Below are 14606 nucleotides of genomic sequence, written 5' to 3' on the forward strand. Positions count from 1 at the left end.
GCTTTGCTGAAACCCAAAAGCCAGGCAGAGCCCTTCGGAACGTCTGCGCATGCGCAAGAATAGTAAAGATGGTGGTGCCAGAGAGGGGGTGGGGCAAAAATGAAAGAGAACTGAAGTTCCTCTTGAAGGAAGGTGGTCAAAGAGCAGTAACACCATAGAAGCCATTATTACCCCCCCAGCCCCCGCCCCCTGGTTGCTCATGTTAACAAACCCGAACAGTCAGGTGAGAGACAAGGGGGATTATTATTATTGATACAGAGATATTAATACAGGATTTATTATTATAATAAGGCCTCATGCACATGGGACGTTTTGTAGCATTTTTACATTAGAGTTATTTTTTTTTTTTTTTAACCAAAACTTTATAGCTTATGGATCAAAAACGCTTGTAAACGCAGAATAGCATTTTATTTTTTTTGCATTTTTCAGAGTTAGCGTGTTTTTACAGCTGAAAAACTCTTCTTTACATATTATTATTACGTGTAAAGAAAAGTTTTTCAGCTGTAAAAACACTCTAACTGAAAAAATGCAAAAAAAAATAAAAATAAAACACGCTATTCTGCGTTTATGAACCATACGTTTTTGTAGGGGTTATAGTGTTAAAAAAAAAAAAAAAAAAAAAAAAACACACACACACACACACAACACACACCAATGCAAAAACGCTGCAAAACGTCCTGTGTGCACGAGGCCTTATTATAGTAATCCTGAATCATAAAAATCCCTGTATTATTATTATTATTATTAGAGGCGGTTCACACCGGGGTGACTCCATAGGTGTGCGCAGCCTATTGCATTAGAGTGCGCACTCCAAACACAATATATATATATATAAACACACACACACACACACATTTTAAAATGTAGTAGGGCAGAGGTTGGTGTCAGTAGGGAAGTGGACAGTGTCAGTAGTTTTTTTATTTTTTACCATTTTATTTATATTTTTTATTTTTTAGAAGCTTTGGTGAAATATCAGCAGGGGGGAATCTGCGCTGCACAGGGGTCATTAGGGTGTGCCCAGGCACACCCGACACGCCTATGGGTGACTTGTCAGGGGACTCGGTCGCACTCCGCTCTGCAATATGGAACCGTTCTAATAGGAAAGACTCAAGTCGCACTCCGCTCTGTAATATGGAACCGTTCTAATAGGAGAGACTCAAGTCGCACTCCGCTCTGTAATATGGAACCGTTCTAATAGGAGAGACTCAAGTCGCACTCCGCTCTGTAATATGGAACCGTTCTAATAGGAGAGACTCAAGTCGCACTCCGCTCTGTAATATGGAACCGTTCTAATAGGAGAGACTCAAGTCGCACTCCGCTCTGTAATATGGAACCGTTCTAATAGGAGAGACTCAAGTCGCACTCCGCTCTGTAATATGGAACCGTTCTAATAGGAGAAACTCAAGTCGCACTCCGCTCTGTAATATGGAACCGTTGTAATAGGAGAGACTTAAGTCGCTCCGACTTAGAAAAAGGTTCCTGTACGACTTTTGGGGCGACTCGCATTGATTTCAATACTGAAGTCATTTTACAAGTTGCCTCTGAAGTCGCATGCAGATCGCTTTGCCGAGTCGCTCAGCAAGTCGTGTTGTCCGTGTGAACCGGGTCTAAGGCCTCATGCATACTATAATTATAATAATAATAATAATAATAACAACACAAGATTTAAATACCAAACATTCTGCGCAGTGCTTAGCAAAGTAAAACCTTATTGAATGAGCGGCTCCAGCAGCAAAGTGCAATCGCTCTCAGCAACCAATCAGACTTCACCGAAATCACAGCAGCCGGCGTTTCGCTTCAGGCGACAGAACGCTCAGATGTGAACGGGGGACATGGAAATGAAGGGGAATTTATTTGTTGGGCGATCAGGAACTTTGGAGATGAGCTTTTTATCAGCTGAAAACCCTCCTCAGGTGTGAAGGGGCCCTTTGGGTGCAGGTGATCTGAGAGGGGGAGGGGACAGTGTTAATTTTGGCAGCAAATTTGGTTTTAGTCCCATTTTTGTCTTCTGCAATTGTTTTAGTCGTATTTAGTCGACTAAAATCTCCAGTACATTTTATTCTACTAAAACGAATTTTAGTCATCCAAAATCTACTGGGTGAAGTTAAATTGTAACGCATTATTTAAGAATTTCTTTACAATTTCCAAACTCATTATATACTGCTAGAGAAAAAAAAAAAAAGGAATATGTTCTTATTTATCTTATGGAGGTATAAACACGCACTACAGACAAGCGTTCATTTTTACGTCAAAACTTCAATTCAGTTCTTATCTAAAGCTGGCCATACACCATACAATTTTCTTTAGATTTACCTTCAACCGTGTAGTACAAGGGCCGGCCTGATTGCACACACATTGAAAGTGTTTAGATTTGACCTCATATTATATGGTTTTGGTAAATCTAAAGGAAATCTGTAAAAGAAAATTGTACGAAGTAATACATTTTTTTATTTTTATTTTTTAAAAATGTTGTATAATGTATGGCCTGCCTAAGTCTTTTGACTAAAATGCAGTTTTATTCATCTCAAATTGTTTTAGTTGGATTTTAACACTGGGGGGAGGGGGAATCAGAAATTAGGGGAACTGCTGATTTCTATTATCCAATCATGTGCAAGCAATGCTGTTTCTTATTTTCCTTGAGTGTCCCCTTCAGATCTGGAGCAACTACACAGTATATTTGCCTTTAGTAACTCAACCCCCATAGTGTGCAATATATATATATATATTAGACTGACTCACTCCGGCCGTGCCACAGAGAAGGAAGTTCACAGAGATCAACAACGAAATCCCAAATTATTCCACCGATATAAAAACAAGAATGAAAAATCGTGTGTGTGTGTGTGTGTGTGTGTGTGTGTATGTATGATATATATATATAGATATATATATATATATATATGTGTGTATACACACACACACACACACACACACACACACACACACACACACACACACACACACACACACACACACACACACACACACACACACAATATATATATATACACACACACACACACACACAATATAAAGGGCCGGGGTGGCCGAAGTTGCTACAAGTTTCTACTCGCTGTGTTGTAACATTTTGTATTATAAATAAAATGACATTAAAGGATATAAAGTTACATATAAAGACTACAGAAGACTCCCAGCTATAGGGGGACAAGGGGGGGGGGATTGTAGTTTAAAGGATCCGGACAGGAGAAGTCCCTGGGGGGGGAATGGAGTCCCGGGGTGTCGGACAAGTTGTCAGGAAATATTTGACATGAAATGGAGATATAATTAGACGGCGGCGGGGAGGAATTCCCGGGGGAAGTTTCTCGGCGGCGGCGGACGCCATTGGCGTAGACGGTTAGACGTACCTCTAGCGCAGATTTGTGGTCTTCGGTGCAGCGAGGGGCTCTGAGAGGAGAGAGAGAGAGAAAGGGAACCTCCCAGGAAGAGGAAGCTTTTCTACCGTCACCCAGCCCGGGTTCAAAGGCTGAATGACAGTCACACCCATTATCACCCGATCACTGCTGGAGGAATGCAGAGCCACAGCAACACTCCCAGAGGGACACCCTACATGGGGGAGGGAGGGGACCTACCTACAAAGCAAACACTCCCAGAGGGACACCCTACATGGGGGAGGGGGGGACCTACCTACAAAGCAAACACTCCCAGAGGGACACCCTACATGGGGGAGGGGGGGGACCTACCTACCTACCTACACAGAGCCACAGCAACACTCCCAGAGGGACACCCTACATGGGGGAGGGAGGGGACCTACCTACCTACACAGAGCCACAGCAACACTCCCAGAGGGACACCCTACATGGGGGAGGGAGGGGACCTACCTACCTACACAGAGCCACAGCAACACTCCCAGAGGGACACCCTACATGGGGGAGGGAGGGACCTACCTACCTACACAGAGCCACAGCAACACTCCCAGAGGGACACCCCACATGGGGGAGGGGGGGACCTACCTACCTACCTACCTACACCGAGCAAACACAACACTCCCAGAGGGACACCCTACATGGGGAGGGAGGGGACCTACCTACCTACACCGAGCAAACATAACACTCCCAGAGGGACACCCCACATGGGGGAGGGGGGGACCTACCTACACCGAGCAAACACAACACTCCCAGAGGGACACCCCACATGGGAGGACCTACCTAACTACACCGAGCAAACATAACACAGCAAGAGCTCCATACAAAGTTCAGAAACCAGTAATAAGTAATACAGAGTACAGGGGTCAGTAGTATGTAATGCAGAGTGCAGGGGTCAGTAGTATGTAATACAGAGTACAGGGATCAGTAATAAGTAATACAGAGTACAGGGGTCAGTAGTATGTAATACAGAGTACAGGGGTCAGTAGTATGTAATGCAGAGTGCAGGGGTCAGTAGTATGTAATACAGAGTACAGGGGTCAGTAGTATGTAATACAGAGTACAGGGGTCAGTAGTATGTAATGCAGAGTACAGGGGTCAGTAGTATGTAATGCAGAGTACAGGGATCAGTAGTATGTAATACAGAGTACAGGGGTCAGTAGTATGTAATACAGAGTACAGGGATCAGTAGTATGTAATACAGAGTACAGGGATCAGTAGTATGTAATACAGAGTACAGGGGTCAGTAGTAAGTAATACAGAGTACAGGGGTCAGTAGTATGTAATGCAGAGTACAGGGGTCAGTAGTAAGTAATACAGAGTACAGGGGTCAGTAGTATGTAATGCAGAGTACAGGGATCAGTAGTATGTAATACAGAGTGCAGGGGTCAGTAGTATGTAATGCAGAGTACAGGGATCAGTAGTATGTAATACAGAGTACAGGGGTCAGTAGTAAGTAATACAGAGTACAGGGGTCAGTAGTAAGTAATACAGAGTACAGGGGTCAGTAGTATGTAATACAGAGTACAGGGGTCAGTAGTATGTAATACAGAGTGCAGGGGTCAGTAGTATGTAATGCAGAGTACAGGGATCAGTAGTATGTAATACAGAGTACAGGGGTCAGTAGTAAGTAATACAGAGTACAGGGGTCAGTAGTATGTAATGCAGAGTACAGGGGTCAGTAGTATGTAATACAGAGTACAGGGATCAGTAGTAAGTAATACAGAGTACAGGGGTCAGTAGTATGTAATACAGAGTACAGGGGTCAGTAGTAAGTAATACAGAGTACAGGGGTCAGTAGTAAGTAATACAGAGTACAGGGGTCAGTAGTATGTAATACAGAGTACAGGGGTCAGTAGTAAGTAATACAGAGTACAGGGGTCAGTGGTAAGTAATACAGAGTACAGGGGTCAGTAGTAAGTAATACAGAGTACAGGGGTCAGTAGTATGTAATACAGAGTACAGGGGTCAGTAGTATGTAATACAGAGTACAGGGGTCAGTAGTATGTAATACAGAGTACAGGGGTCAGTAGTATGTAATACAGAGTACAGGGGTCAGTAGTATGTAATACAGAGTACAGGGGTCAGTAGTATGTAATACAGAGTACAGGGGTCAGTAGTATGTAATGCAGAGTACAGGGATCAGTAGTATGTAATACAGAGTACAGGGGTCAGTAGTAAGTAATACAGAGTACAGGGGTCAGTAGTATGTAATGCAGAGTACAGGGGTCAGTAGTAAGTAATACAGAGTACAGGGGTCAGTAGTATGTAATACAGAGTACAGGGGTCAGTAGTAAGTAATACAGAGTACAGGGATCAGTAGTATGTAATACAGAGTACAGGGGTCAGTAGTAAGTAATACAGAGTACAGGGGTCAGTAGTAAGTAATACAGAGTACAGGGGTCAGTAGTATGTAATGCAGAGTACAGGGGTCAGTAGTAAGTAATACAGAGTACAGGGATCAGTAGTATGTAATACAGAGTACAGGGGTCAGTAGTAAGTAATACAGAGTACAGGGGTCAGTAGTAAGTAATACAGAGTACAGGGGTCAGTAGTATGTAATGCAGAGTACAGGGGTCAGTAGTATGTAATGCAGAGTACAGGGGTCAGTAGTATGTAATACAGAGTACAGGGGTCAGTAGTATGTAATACAGAGTACAGGGGTCAGTAGTATGTAATGCAGAGTACAGGGGTCAGTAGTATGTAATACAGAGTACAGGGGTCAGTAGTATGTAATACAGAGTACAGGGATCAGTAGTATGTAATACAGAGTACAGGGGTCAGTAGTATGTAATACAGAGTACAGGGGTCAGTAGTATGTAATACAGAGTACAGGGGTCAGTAGTATGTAATACAGAGTACAGGGGTCAGTAGTATGTAATACAGAGTACAGGGGTCAGTAGTATGTAATACAGAGTACAGGGGTCAGTAGTAAGTAATACAGAGTACAGGGGTCAGTAGTAAGTAATACAGAGTACAGGGGTCAGTAGTATGTAACACAGAGTACAGGGGTCAGTAGTATGTAATGCAGGGTACAGGGGTCAGTAGTATGTAATACAGAGTACAGGGGTCAGTAGTATGTAATACAGAGTACAGGGATCAGTAGTATGTAATACAGAGTGCAGGGGTCAGTAGTATGTAATACAGAGTACAGGGGTCAGTAGTATGTAATACAGAGTGCAGGGGTCAGTAGTATGTAATACAGAGTACAGGGGGGAGTAGTATGTCATCTGTTCCCAAGTGTTTCCAGTGCCCTGCCACCTCTGGCCACATGCGGTACTGCAAACAATAGAAGTCATTTCCATTGACTTCTATGGGGAAACTCGCTTTGATATGAGAGTGCTTTGGATTACAAGCATTCTCCTGGAACGGATTATGTAATCCGAGGTTCCCCTGTATATATATATATATATTTTTAATAAAGGGCCCAGAGGTCCCCAGGGGCCCGGATGGCTACCCCCCCTTTTTTTTTTTTTTAGCACCCCCCCGCTTCTCAATTGACGGCCCCCCCTCTTCTCAATTCCAGGGGGCCCATGCCTGAAGCTGTGTAAGGGCCCCTATAATTCCCGATGGCGGCCCTGCACGTGCGCTCCCGATGCTCGTGCAAATCGCGTATTTCTTCACACGTACACTTCTGTAAGGCATCCGCCCCTTACACAAGCCCATCATGAAGAAATCCGCCCCTTGCAGACTCGCACGAGCATCGGGAGCGTGTGACACAATGTCGGCTATTTTGCGCAGGCACCGTCTACAGCTGAAAGTCAATTTCAATGTTCGGTGTCTTTTGGCGGCTCCGTACTGCGCATGCGCACTACTGCGCGGGCATTTCTCGTCAGGACACCGGATTACATACTAGGTACGCGATCCGGCACAGGAGAGCCGCTCTGCCGCCGTAGTCTCACGTGATGTAACGTCACGCCAGCTGATCTTTTGATCAGCTCGCGTGACATCAAAACTGCGTATGCGCAGATCGGGGGTTCTGACAAATAGCGTAGATCCGTCTTCCGCCTCTGATGTGATCGGTGACGTCTCGCCGCACGGGCGGAGACAGCGAGGCAGAATGCGACGATTAGTTTCTCCTTCTGCGCTTTGCTGATCGTTGGATAATGTGCCTCTGGAGAACAGGTGGACTGACGTTACAAAGTGCGCATGCGCAGATCGTCGGAGGCATTATAAGACGAGCGGCATTATTCGATAGAACACATCGGTGTTGTTGTGTAAACGGAGAAGATCGGCAAAAAATAAAAAATAAATCAGCCTGAAAACGTTTAGAAATAACAGAAGCTACAGAAAGATACAATGTGATACAGAAAGATACAGAAAGATACAATGTGATACAGAAAGATACAGAAAGATACAATGTAATACAGAAAGATACAGAAAGATACAATGTGATACAGAAAGATACAGAAAGATACAGAAAGATACAATGTAATACAGAAAGATACAATGTAATACAGAAAGATACAATGTAACAGCTTTAATAGAGATTTTATTTCTTGTTAAAATAATTAGAAAAGACAGAATAAAAAAAAAAATACAAAACTGTTTTATATTTTGTTATAACATTTAGCAAACAGGTAATTGTTGTTGTCCTTCATTGATGTACGCTGATGAGGCGGCACTCATAGGCATGACACTGGTGGGCACTGAGAGGTGACACTGAAGGGCATTGAGAAGTGGCACTGATATGTGGCAATGATGGGCACTGATGGGTGTCAGTGATGGGCACTGATGGGTGTCAGTGATGAGCACTGATAGGTGTCAGTGATGGGCACTGATGGGTGGCAGTGATGGGCACTGATCGGCACTGCTAGGTGGCACTGATGAGCACCACTGGTGGGCATTGATAGGTGGCACTTTTTTTGCACTGGTGGGCACTGGCAGGGGTACTGGTGGGCACACATGAGGCAGAATTGCCTCTTCCTCTTCGGGACCGATGTCCCATTGTACACAAGAGCCGGTGATCGGCTTTTTTTTCTCCTCCAGCTGTCAGCATAAGGAGGAAAAAAAATGATCACCAAGGTTTTGTTTACATCACGTGATCAGCTGTCATTGGCTGACTGCTGATCACGTGGTAAGGGGCGGGACCGGCCCCTTACTCGGTTCTGTGATCACCCCGAGACTCGGTGATCACAGCACGCGGCGCGCACGCCCTGCAGGGGCGCGCGGGGAGCGTGCGAAGGGGAGGACATCCATTGATGGCCTCCCGGCAAAGCAGGTCCGCGCTGTAGCTGTCATTCGGCTGTAGCTGTCAGGTGGCACAGTGGCTGCATTTGATGGGGCACAGTGGCTGCATTTGATGGGCACAGTGGCTGCATTTGATGGGCACAGTGGCTGCATTTGATGGGGACAGTGTCTGCATTTGATGGGCACAGTGTCTGCATACGATGGGCACAATGATGGCATTTGATGGGCACAGTGGCTGCATTTGATGGGGCACAGTGGCTGCATACGATGGGCACAATGATGGCATTTGATGGGTACAGTGGCTGTATATGCATTGCACTACAGGTTGCTCTGGATAGGCACTACAAGTCCCAGCATTGCACAGCAGGTTAATGCACTCTGAGGCCCCGTACACACGACCGAGGAACTCGGCGGGCCGACTTTTCCCATTGACTAACGAGGAAATAGAGAACATGTTCTCTTTTCGGCCCGACGGGTTCCTCGCTGAAAAGTGTACACACCACCGAGTTTCTGGCTGAATTCTGCCGAGAAACTCGGTCGTGTGTACGGGGCCTGACAGTGTGGGTGTTCCAGTATATTTGTATTGTGTCACAGTGCCCTATATTATGTGTTTTCCCACCAGACTGGATCCCATTGGTTGGATTTGATAGAATGTGGGGGGAGGGGACTGTGACGGCTGAAGACTTTCATAAGGATTTTACTTATCAGCACATTTTTTATTTTGTATATTTATGTATACAGAGCAAGTAATGCCCTCCCTGAGCCCCGCCCTCTGTATCATTATGTCTCCCCCTCCCCCGCTCCCTGTATGACATATTCTGATGGTTTCCCTTGTGTGTAGTGTCGTAAATCCTCTGGAACGCATCGCGCATGCGCAGTTGGCCGCAACGTCACTTCCGTAGCATTCTGCCATAGGGAGCAGAATATGACAACACCGGCAATGGCTGCCGATTTGTGACCCGGCTATCATACATTTCACCAGTTTCCGACCGCGTCACGCAGATATACTGCAGCACAATGGCACTGGTGGGCGGAGTCCTATATGGGGACGTCCTACCCATTTCCAGCCACCAGAGGGCTTCTCTCCGACTCACTCACACCCCCCCACAGTTAGAACACACAGAGGGAACACATATATAACCCCTTCCCCCGCCAGTGACATTTACACAGTAATCAAGGCATTTTTATAGCACTGATCGCTGTATAAATGACAATGGTCCCAAAAAGTGTCCGATGTGTCCGTCGCAATGTCGCAGTCACGCTAAAAATTGCAGATCGCCGCCATTACTAGTAAAAAAATTAAATATCGAAGATAATAAAAATCTTTCCCATAGTTTGTAAACACAGTGGGCCGGATTCAGATAGAGATACGCCGTCGTATCTCTGAGTGCGCTCGGTCGTTGGATCTATGCGGCTGGTTCAGAGAATCAGGTTCCGCATAGATATCCCTAAGATCCGCCAGGCGTAAGTGACTTACACCGTTGTATCTTAGGCTGCAATCTCACGCTGGCCGCTAGGTGGCGTTTCCATTTGTTTACGCAAGGAATATGCAAATGAGGATTTACGCCGATTCAGAAACGAACGACCGCCCAGCGCTTGTTTTTTACGTTGTTTGCTTTCGGCTTTTTCCGGCGTATAGTTACCCCTGCTATATGAGGTGCAGCCAATGTTAAGTATGGCCGTCGTTCCCGCGCCGAGTTTTGAAATTTTACATCGTTCACGAAAACAGCTGGACATAATTTACATTCACGTCGAAACCTTGCGACGTCATTTACAGCAATGCACACTGGGATATTTTACGGACGGCGCATGCGCCGTTCAAACAAAACTTAAAAAACGCGGGATCAACACAAATTTAAATAATACACGCCCCCTACATCCCCATTTGAATTACGCGGCCTTACGCCGCAACACATACGTTACGCCGCCGTAACTAAGGGCACAAGTTCTTTCTGAATAAAGAACTCGCGCCCAAAGTTAGATCGGCGTAAAGTATCGGAGATACGTTACGCAGGCCGGAGAGATACGCTCAGGTATCTGAACCCGGGCCTATAACTTTTGCGCAAACCAATCGATAAACGCTTATTGCGATTTTTTTTTTTAACAAAAATAGGTAGAAGAATACGTATCGGACTAAACTGAGGAAAACATTTTTTTGATATATTTTTGGGGATATTTATTATAGAAAAAAGTAAAAAATATTGAACTTTTTTCAAATTTGTCGCTCTATTTTTGTTTATAGCGCAAAAAATTAAAACGGCAGAGGTGATCAAATACCACCAAAAGCCCCCCCCCCCGTTAAAATCTTCGAGTGAAATCCGACCCCCCCCCACTGGCGAGTACAGACGAAGCTCCTGGGGGAGGGGGGCGGAAATATTGCGACATTGAGTGCGGAGGGGTTGCTAAAGGTCGGCAATTGTCAGGAAGGAAGCGGGCGATCGATGAGTCGATCCGGAGAGATGAGTGGAACCCCGGGGGGGGGGAGGGGCAGGAAGCTGGAAATCAAATCTCTCATCCTAATGGAAGCGATCCGTCAATTATTAATGAGGGCGGCTTCTGGGATTTGTGAGTGGGGGGGTCGGGGGGGGGGGCGCCAGGGTGACAGATCTGGGGCTGCCGGGGGGGGGGGGGGGAGTGATCCTTATCCGGAAACAGAGCCACGGCCCCTCCCCCTTCCCTATACACACACCACATACAGCTCATAAGTTTTCATACCCCGGGGGCAGAATTTCTGATCTCTCATGGTCAGAGATCGGCTGAAGCCATTTATTATCGATCACACCAGAAACTCCCCAAATGATCAAAAGTTTACATACCCCGGCTCTTAATACCGTGTATTGCCCCCTTTAACCACTCGGTGCCCGCCGGCCGTCATGTGACGTCCTGGGATATGTGGGCGGATACATCTGAATGATGGGAGGAGCTACAGGCATCATTCAGATATCTGCATTTTCATCCGGCGATTTCCTACACCATAAGGGCACATTTACACTGATAGGCCCATCACTGCAGCCTCACCAGCACCCATCAGTGCAGCCTTTACCAGCGTTCCACCAGTGCAGCCTCATCAGCACCCATCAGTGCAGCTTTACCAGCACCCATCAGTGCAGCCTCATCACTTTCCCATCAGTGCAGCCTTACCAGCGTCCATCAGTGCATCTTCATAAGCGCCATCACTGCAGCCTCACCAGTGCCCATCAGTGCAGCCTCACCAGTGCCCATCAGTGCAGCCTCATCACTTGCCCATCAGTGCAGCCTCACCAGTGCCCATCAGTGCAGCCTCATCACTTGCCCATCAGTGCAGCCTCACCAGAGGCCATCAGTGCAGCCTTTACCAGCGTTCCACCAGTGCAGCCTCACCAGTGCCCATCAGTGCAGCCTCACCAGCGCACATCATTGTAGCCTGATTTGGGGGGATTTGTGCTAGTAGAGGTGATCTGGTAGAGGGGGGAGTGTACTTTGTACTAGGAGGAATGCTAGAAATTGTGATTTGGGGGGGATTTGTGTGACCCCCCCCAGAAGACCTAACAAATGGCGTGACCCCCCCCCCCCCCGAGGACCTAACAAATGGCGTGACCCCCCCCCCCCCCCGGAGGACCTAACAAATGGCGTGACCCCCCCCCCCCGGAGGACCTAACAAATGGCGTGATCCCCCCCCGGAGGACCTAACAAATGGCGTGACCCCCCCTCCGGAGGACCTAACAAATGGCGTGATCCCCCCCCGAGGACCTAACAAATGGCGTGATCCCCCCCCCCCGGAGGACCTAACAAATGGCGTGATCCCCCCCCGAGGACCTAACAAATGGTGTGACCCCCCCCGGAGGACATAACAAATGGTGTGACCCCCCCCCCCCGGAGGACCTAACAAATGGCGTGATCCCCCCCCGGAGGACCTAACAAATGGCATGACCCCCCCCGGAGGACCTAACAAATGGAGTGACCCCCCCCCGGAGGACCTAACAAATGGAGTGACCCCCCCCCGGAGGACCTAACAAATGGCGTGATCCTGGGAGCCGCCGCTGTTTCGGTTTAATGAGGAAATTGGAAAGAATTGTTTTGCAATCAATAAATCTCCAACTTCCTGCGCCCCCCCCCCCCCCCCGGAGAGCGCCCTCTCCCCCCAGCGCCCCCCCCCCCCCCCCCGGAGACGCTGCGCGGTCGTGTTTACATTCCAGGATCGCAGAATTTCCCGGAACTTCCCTCCTCTGTCTCCAACTTTTCTCTTCAGTAAACCACATGGAGTGTGAGCTCTTGGGGCCCGGCCTTTGTTTTTCCTCCGGAGCTGCGCAACAGACTTTATTTTTTATTAAAGCTTCACTCCGGACACAAATCTGTGTGCGCCAAACCCAGATATTACCTTGTATAAGTGACATCATCACCGTGCAGAACCACCTATATACACTATATGGTCAAAAGTATTGGGACGCCGGCCTTTACACGCACTGCTGATGTCTTAGTCCGGAGGGTTCAATATTGAGTTGGCTCCGCCCTTTGCAGCTACAACACCTTCACCTCTTCTGGGAAGGCCGTCCACAAGGTTTAGGGGTGTGTCTATGGGAAGGTCTGTCCACAAGGTTTAGGGGTGTGTCTATGGGAAGGCTGTCCACAAGGTTTAGGGGTGTGTCTATGGGAAGGCCCCCCACAAGGTTTAGGGGTGTGTCTATGGGAAGGCCCCCCACAAGGTTTAGGGGTGTGTCTATGGGAAGGCCGTCCACAAGGTTTAGGGGTGTGTCTATGGGAAGGCCGTCCACAAGGTTTAGGGGTGTGTTTATTGGAAGGCCGTCCACAAGGTTTAGGGGTGTGTCTATGGGAAGGCCGTCCACAAGGTTTAGGGGTGTGTCTATTGGAAGGCGGTCCACAAGGTTTAGGGGTGTGTCTATGGGAAGGCCGTCCACAAGGTTTAGGGGTGTGTCTATGGGAAGGCCGTCCACAAGGTTTAGGGGTGTGTTTATTGGAAGGCCGTCCACAAGGTTTAGGGGTGTGTCTATGGGAAGGCCGTCCACAAGGTTTAGGGGTGTGTCTATGGGAAGGCCGTCCACAAGGTTTAGGGGTGTGTCTATGGGAATGTTTGACCATTCTTCCAGAAGAACATTTGTGAGGTCAGGCACTGATGTTGGATGAGAACTCCCTCCTCCGCCACTCCATGCTCTCCCCTCCTCCACTACCTGCTCTTCCCTCCTCCACTACCTACTCTCCCCTCCTCCACTCCCTGCTCTCCCCTCCTCCACTCCCTGCTCTCCTCCTCTGCCACTCCCTGCTCTCCTCCTCTCTGCCACTCCCTGCTCTCCCCTCCGCCACTCCCTACTCTCCCTCTGCCACTCTCTGCCCTCCCCTCTGCCACTCTCTGCCCTCCCCTCTGCCACTCCCTGCTCTCCCCTCTGCCACTCTCTGCCCTCCCCTCTGCCACTCCCTGCTCTCCCCTCTGCCACTCTCTGCTCTCCCCTCTGCCACTCCCTGCTCTCTCCTCTGCCACTCCCTGCTCTCCCCTCTGCCACTCCCTGCCCTCCCCTCTGCCACTCCCTGCTCTCTCCTCTGCCACTCCCTGCTCTCCCCTCTGCCACTCTCTGCTCTCCCCTCTGCCACTCCCTGCTCTCTCCTCTGCCACTCCCTGCTCTCACCTCCCCCACTCCCTGCTCTCCCCTCTGCCACTCCCTGCTCTCCCCTCTGCCACTCCCTGCTCTCTCCGCCTCCACTCCCTGCTCTCCTTTTCTTCCACTCCCTGCTCTTCTCAACACTTCTCTACTTGGCGATGCAGGCTGTGTGCTCTCCCTCCCCCTTCCTGCTAGTGCAGCTCCTGTGTGTCTGTGAACACCGCCGCCTGCTTGGTAATACAGGAGTGCTGCACTGTCAGGAGGAGAACACAGCCTGCACCACGTCCTGGCTCTCTCCTGAACACTTCTCCACTCGGAGGTGTGGGCTGTGCTCTCTCCCCCATCTCCTTCCTGCTAGTGCAGCTCCTGTGTGTCTGAACACCGCCGCCTGCTTGGCAATACAGGAGTGCTGCACTGTCAGGAAGGGGAGTGAGAACACAGCCTG

At 48.3% G+C, this 14606-nt stretch overlaps 1 protein-coding gene across 3 annotated transcripts in view; it reads right to left on the minus strand.

The window, feature by feature from the left end:
- MAPK1IP1L (mitogen-activated protein kinase 1 interacting protein 1 like) overlaps positions 1-3478 on the minus strand; it is an 11647-nt gene extending 8169 nt beyond the window's left edge. The window contains exon 1 of one of the 3 annotated variants that reach the window (XM_040332067.1): positions 3363-3478. The gene's annotated coding sequence lies outside the window, so the exon portion shown is untranslated. The remainder of the gene's footprint in view (positions 1-3362) is intronic. The other 2 variants (XM_040332068.1, XM_040332066.1) reach the window with 2 other exon arrangements.
- Positions 3479-14606: the final 11128 nt, after the last annotated feature.

Source organism: Rana temporaria, chromosome 13, assembly GCF_905171775.1.
Source record: "Rana temporaria chromosome 13, aRanTem1.1, whole genome shotgun sequence".
Taxonomy (NCBI): domain Eukaryota; kingdom Metazoa; phylum Chordata; class Amphibia; order Anura; family Ranidae; genus Rana; species Rana temporaria.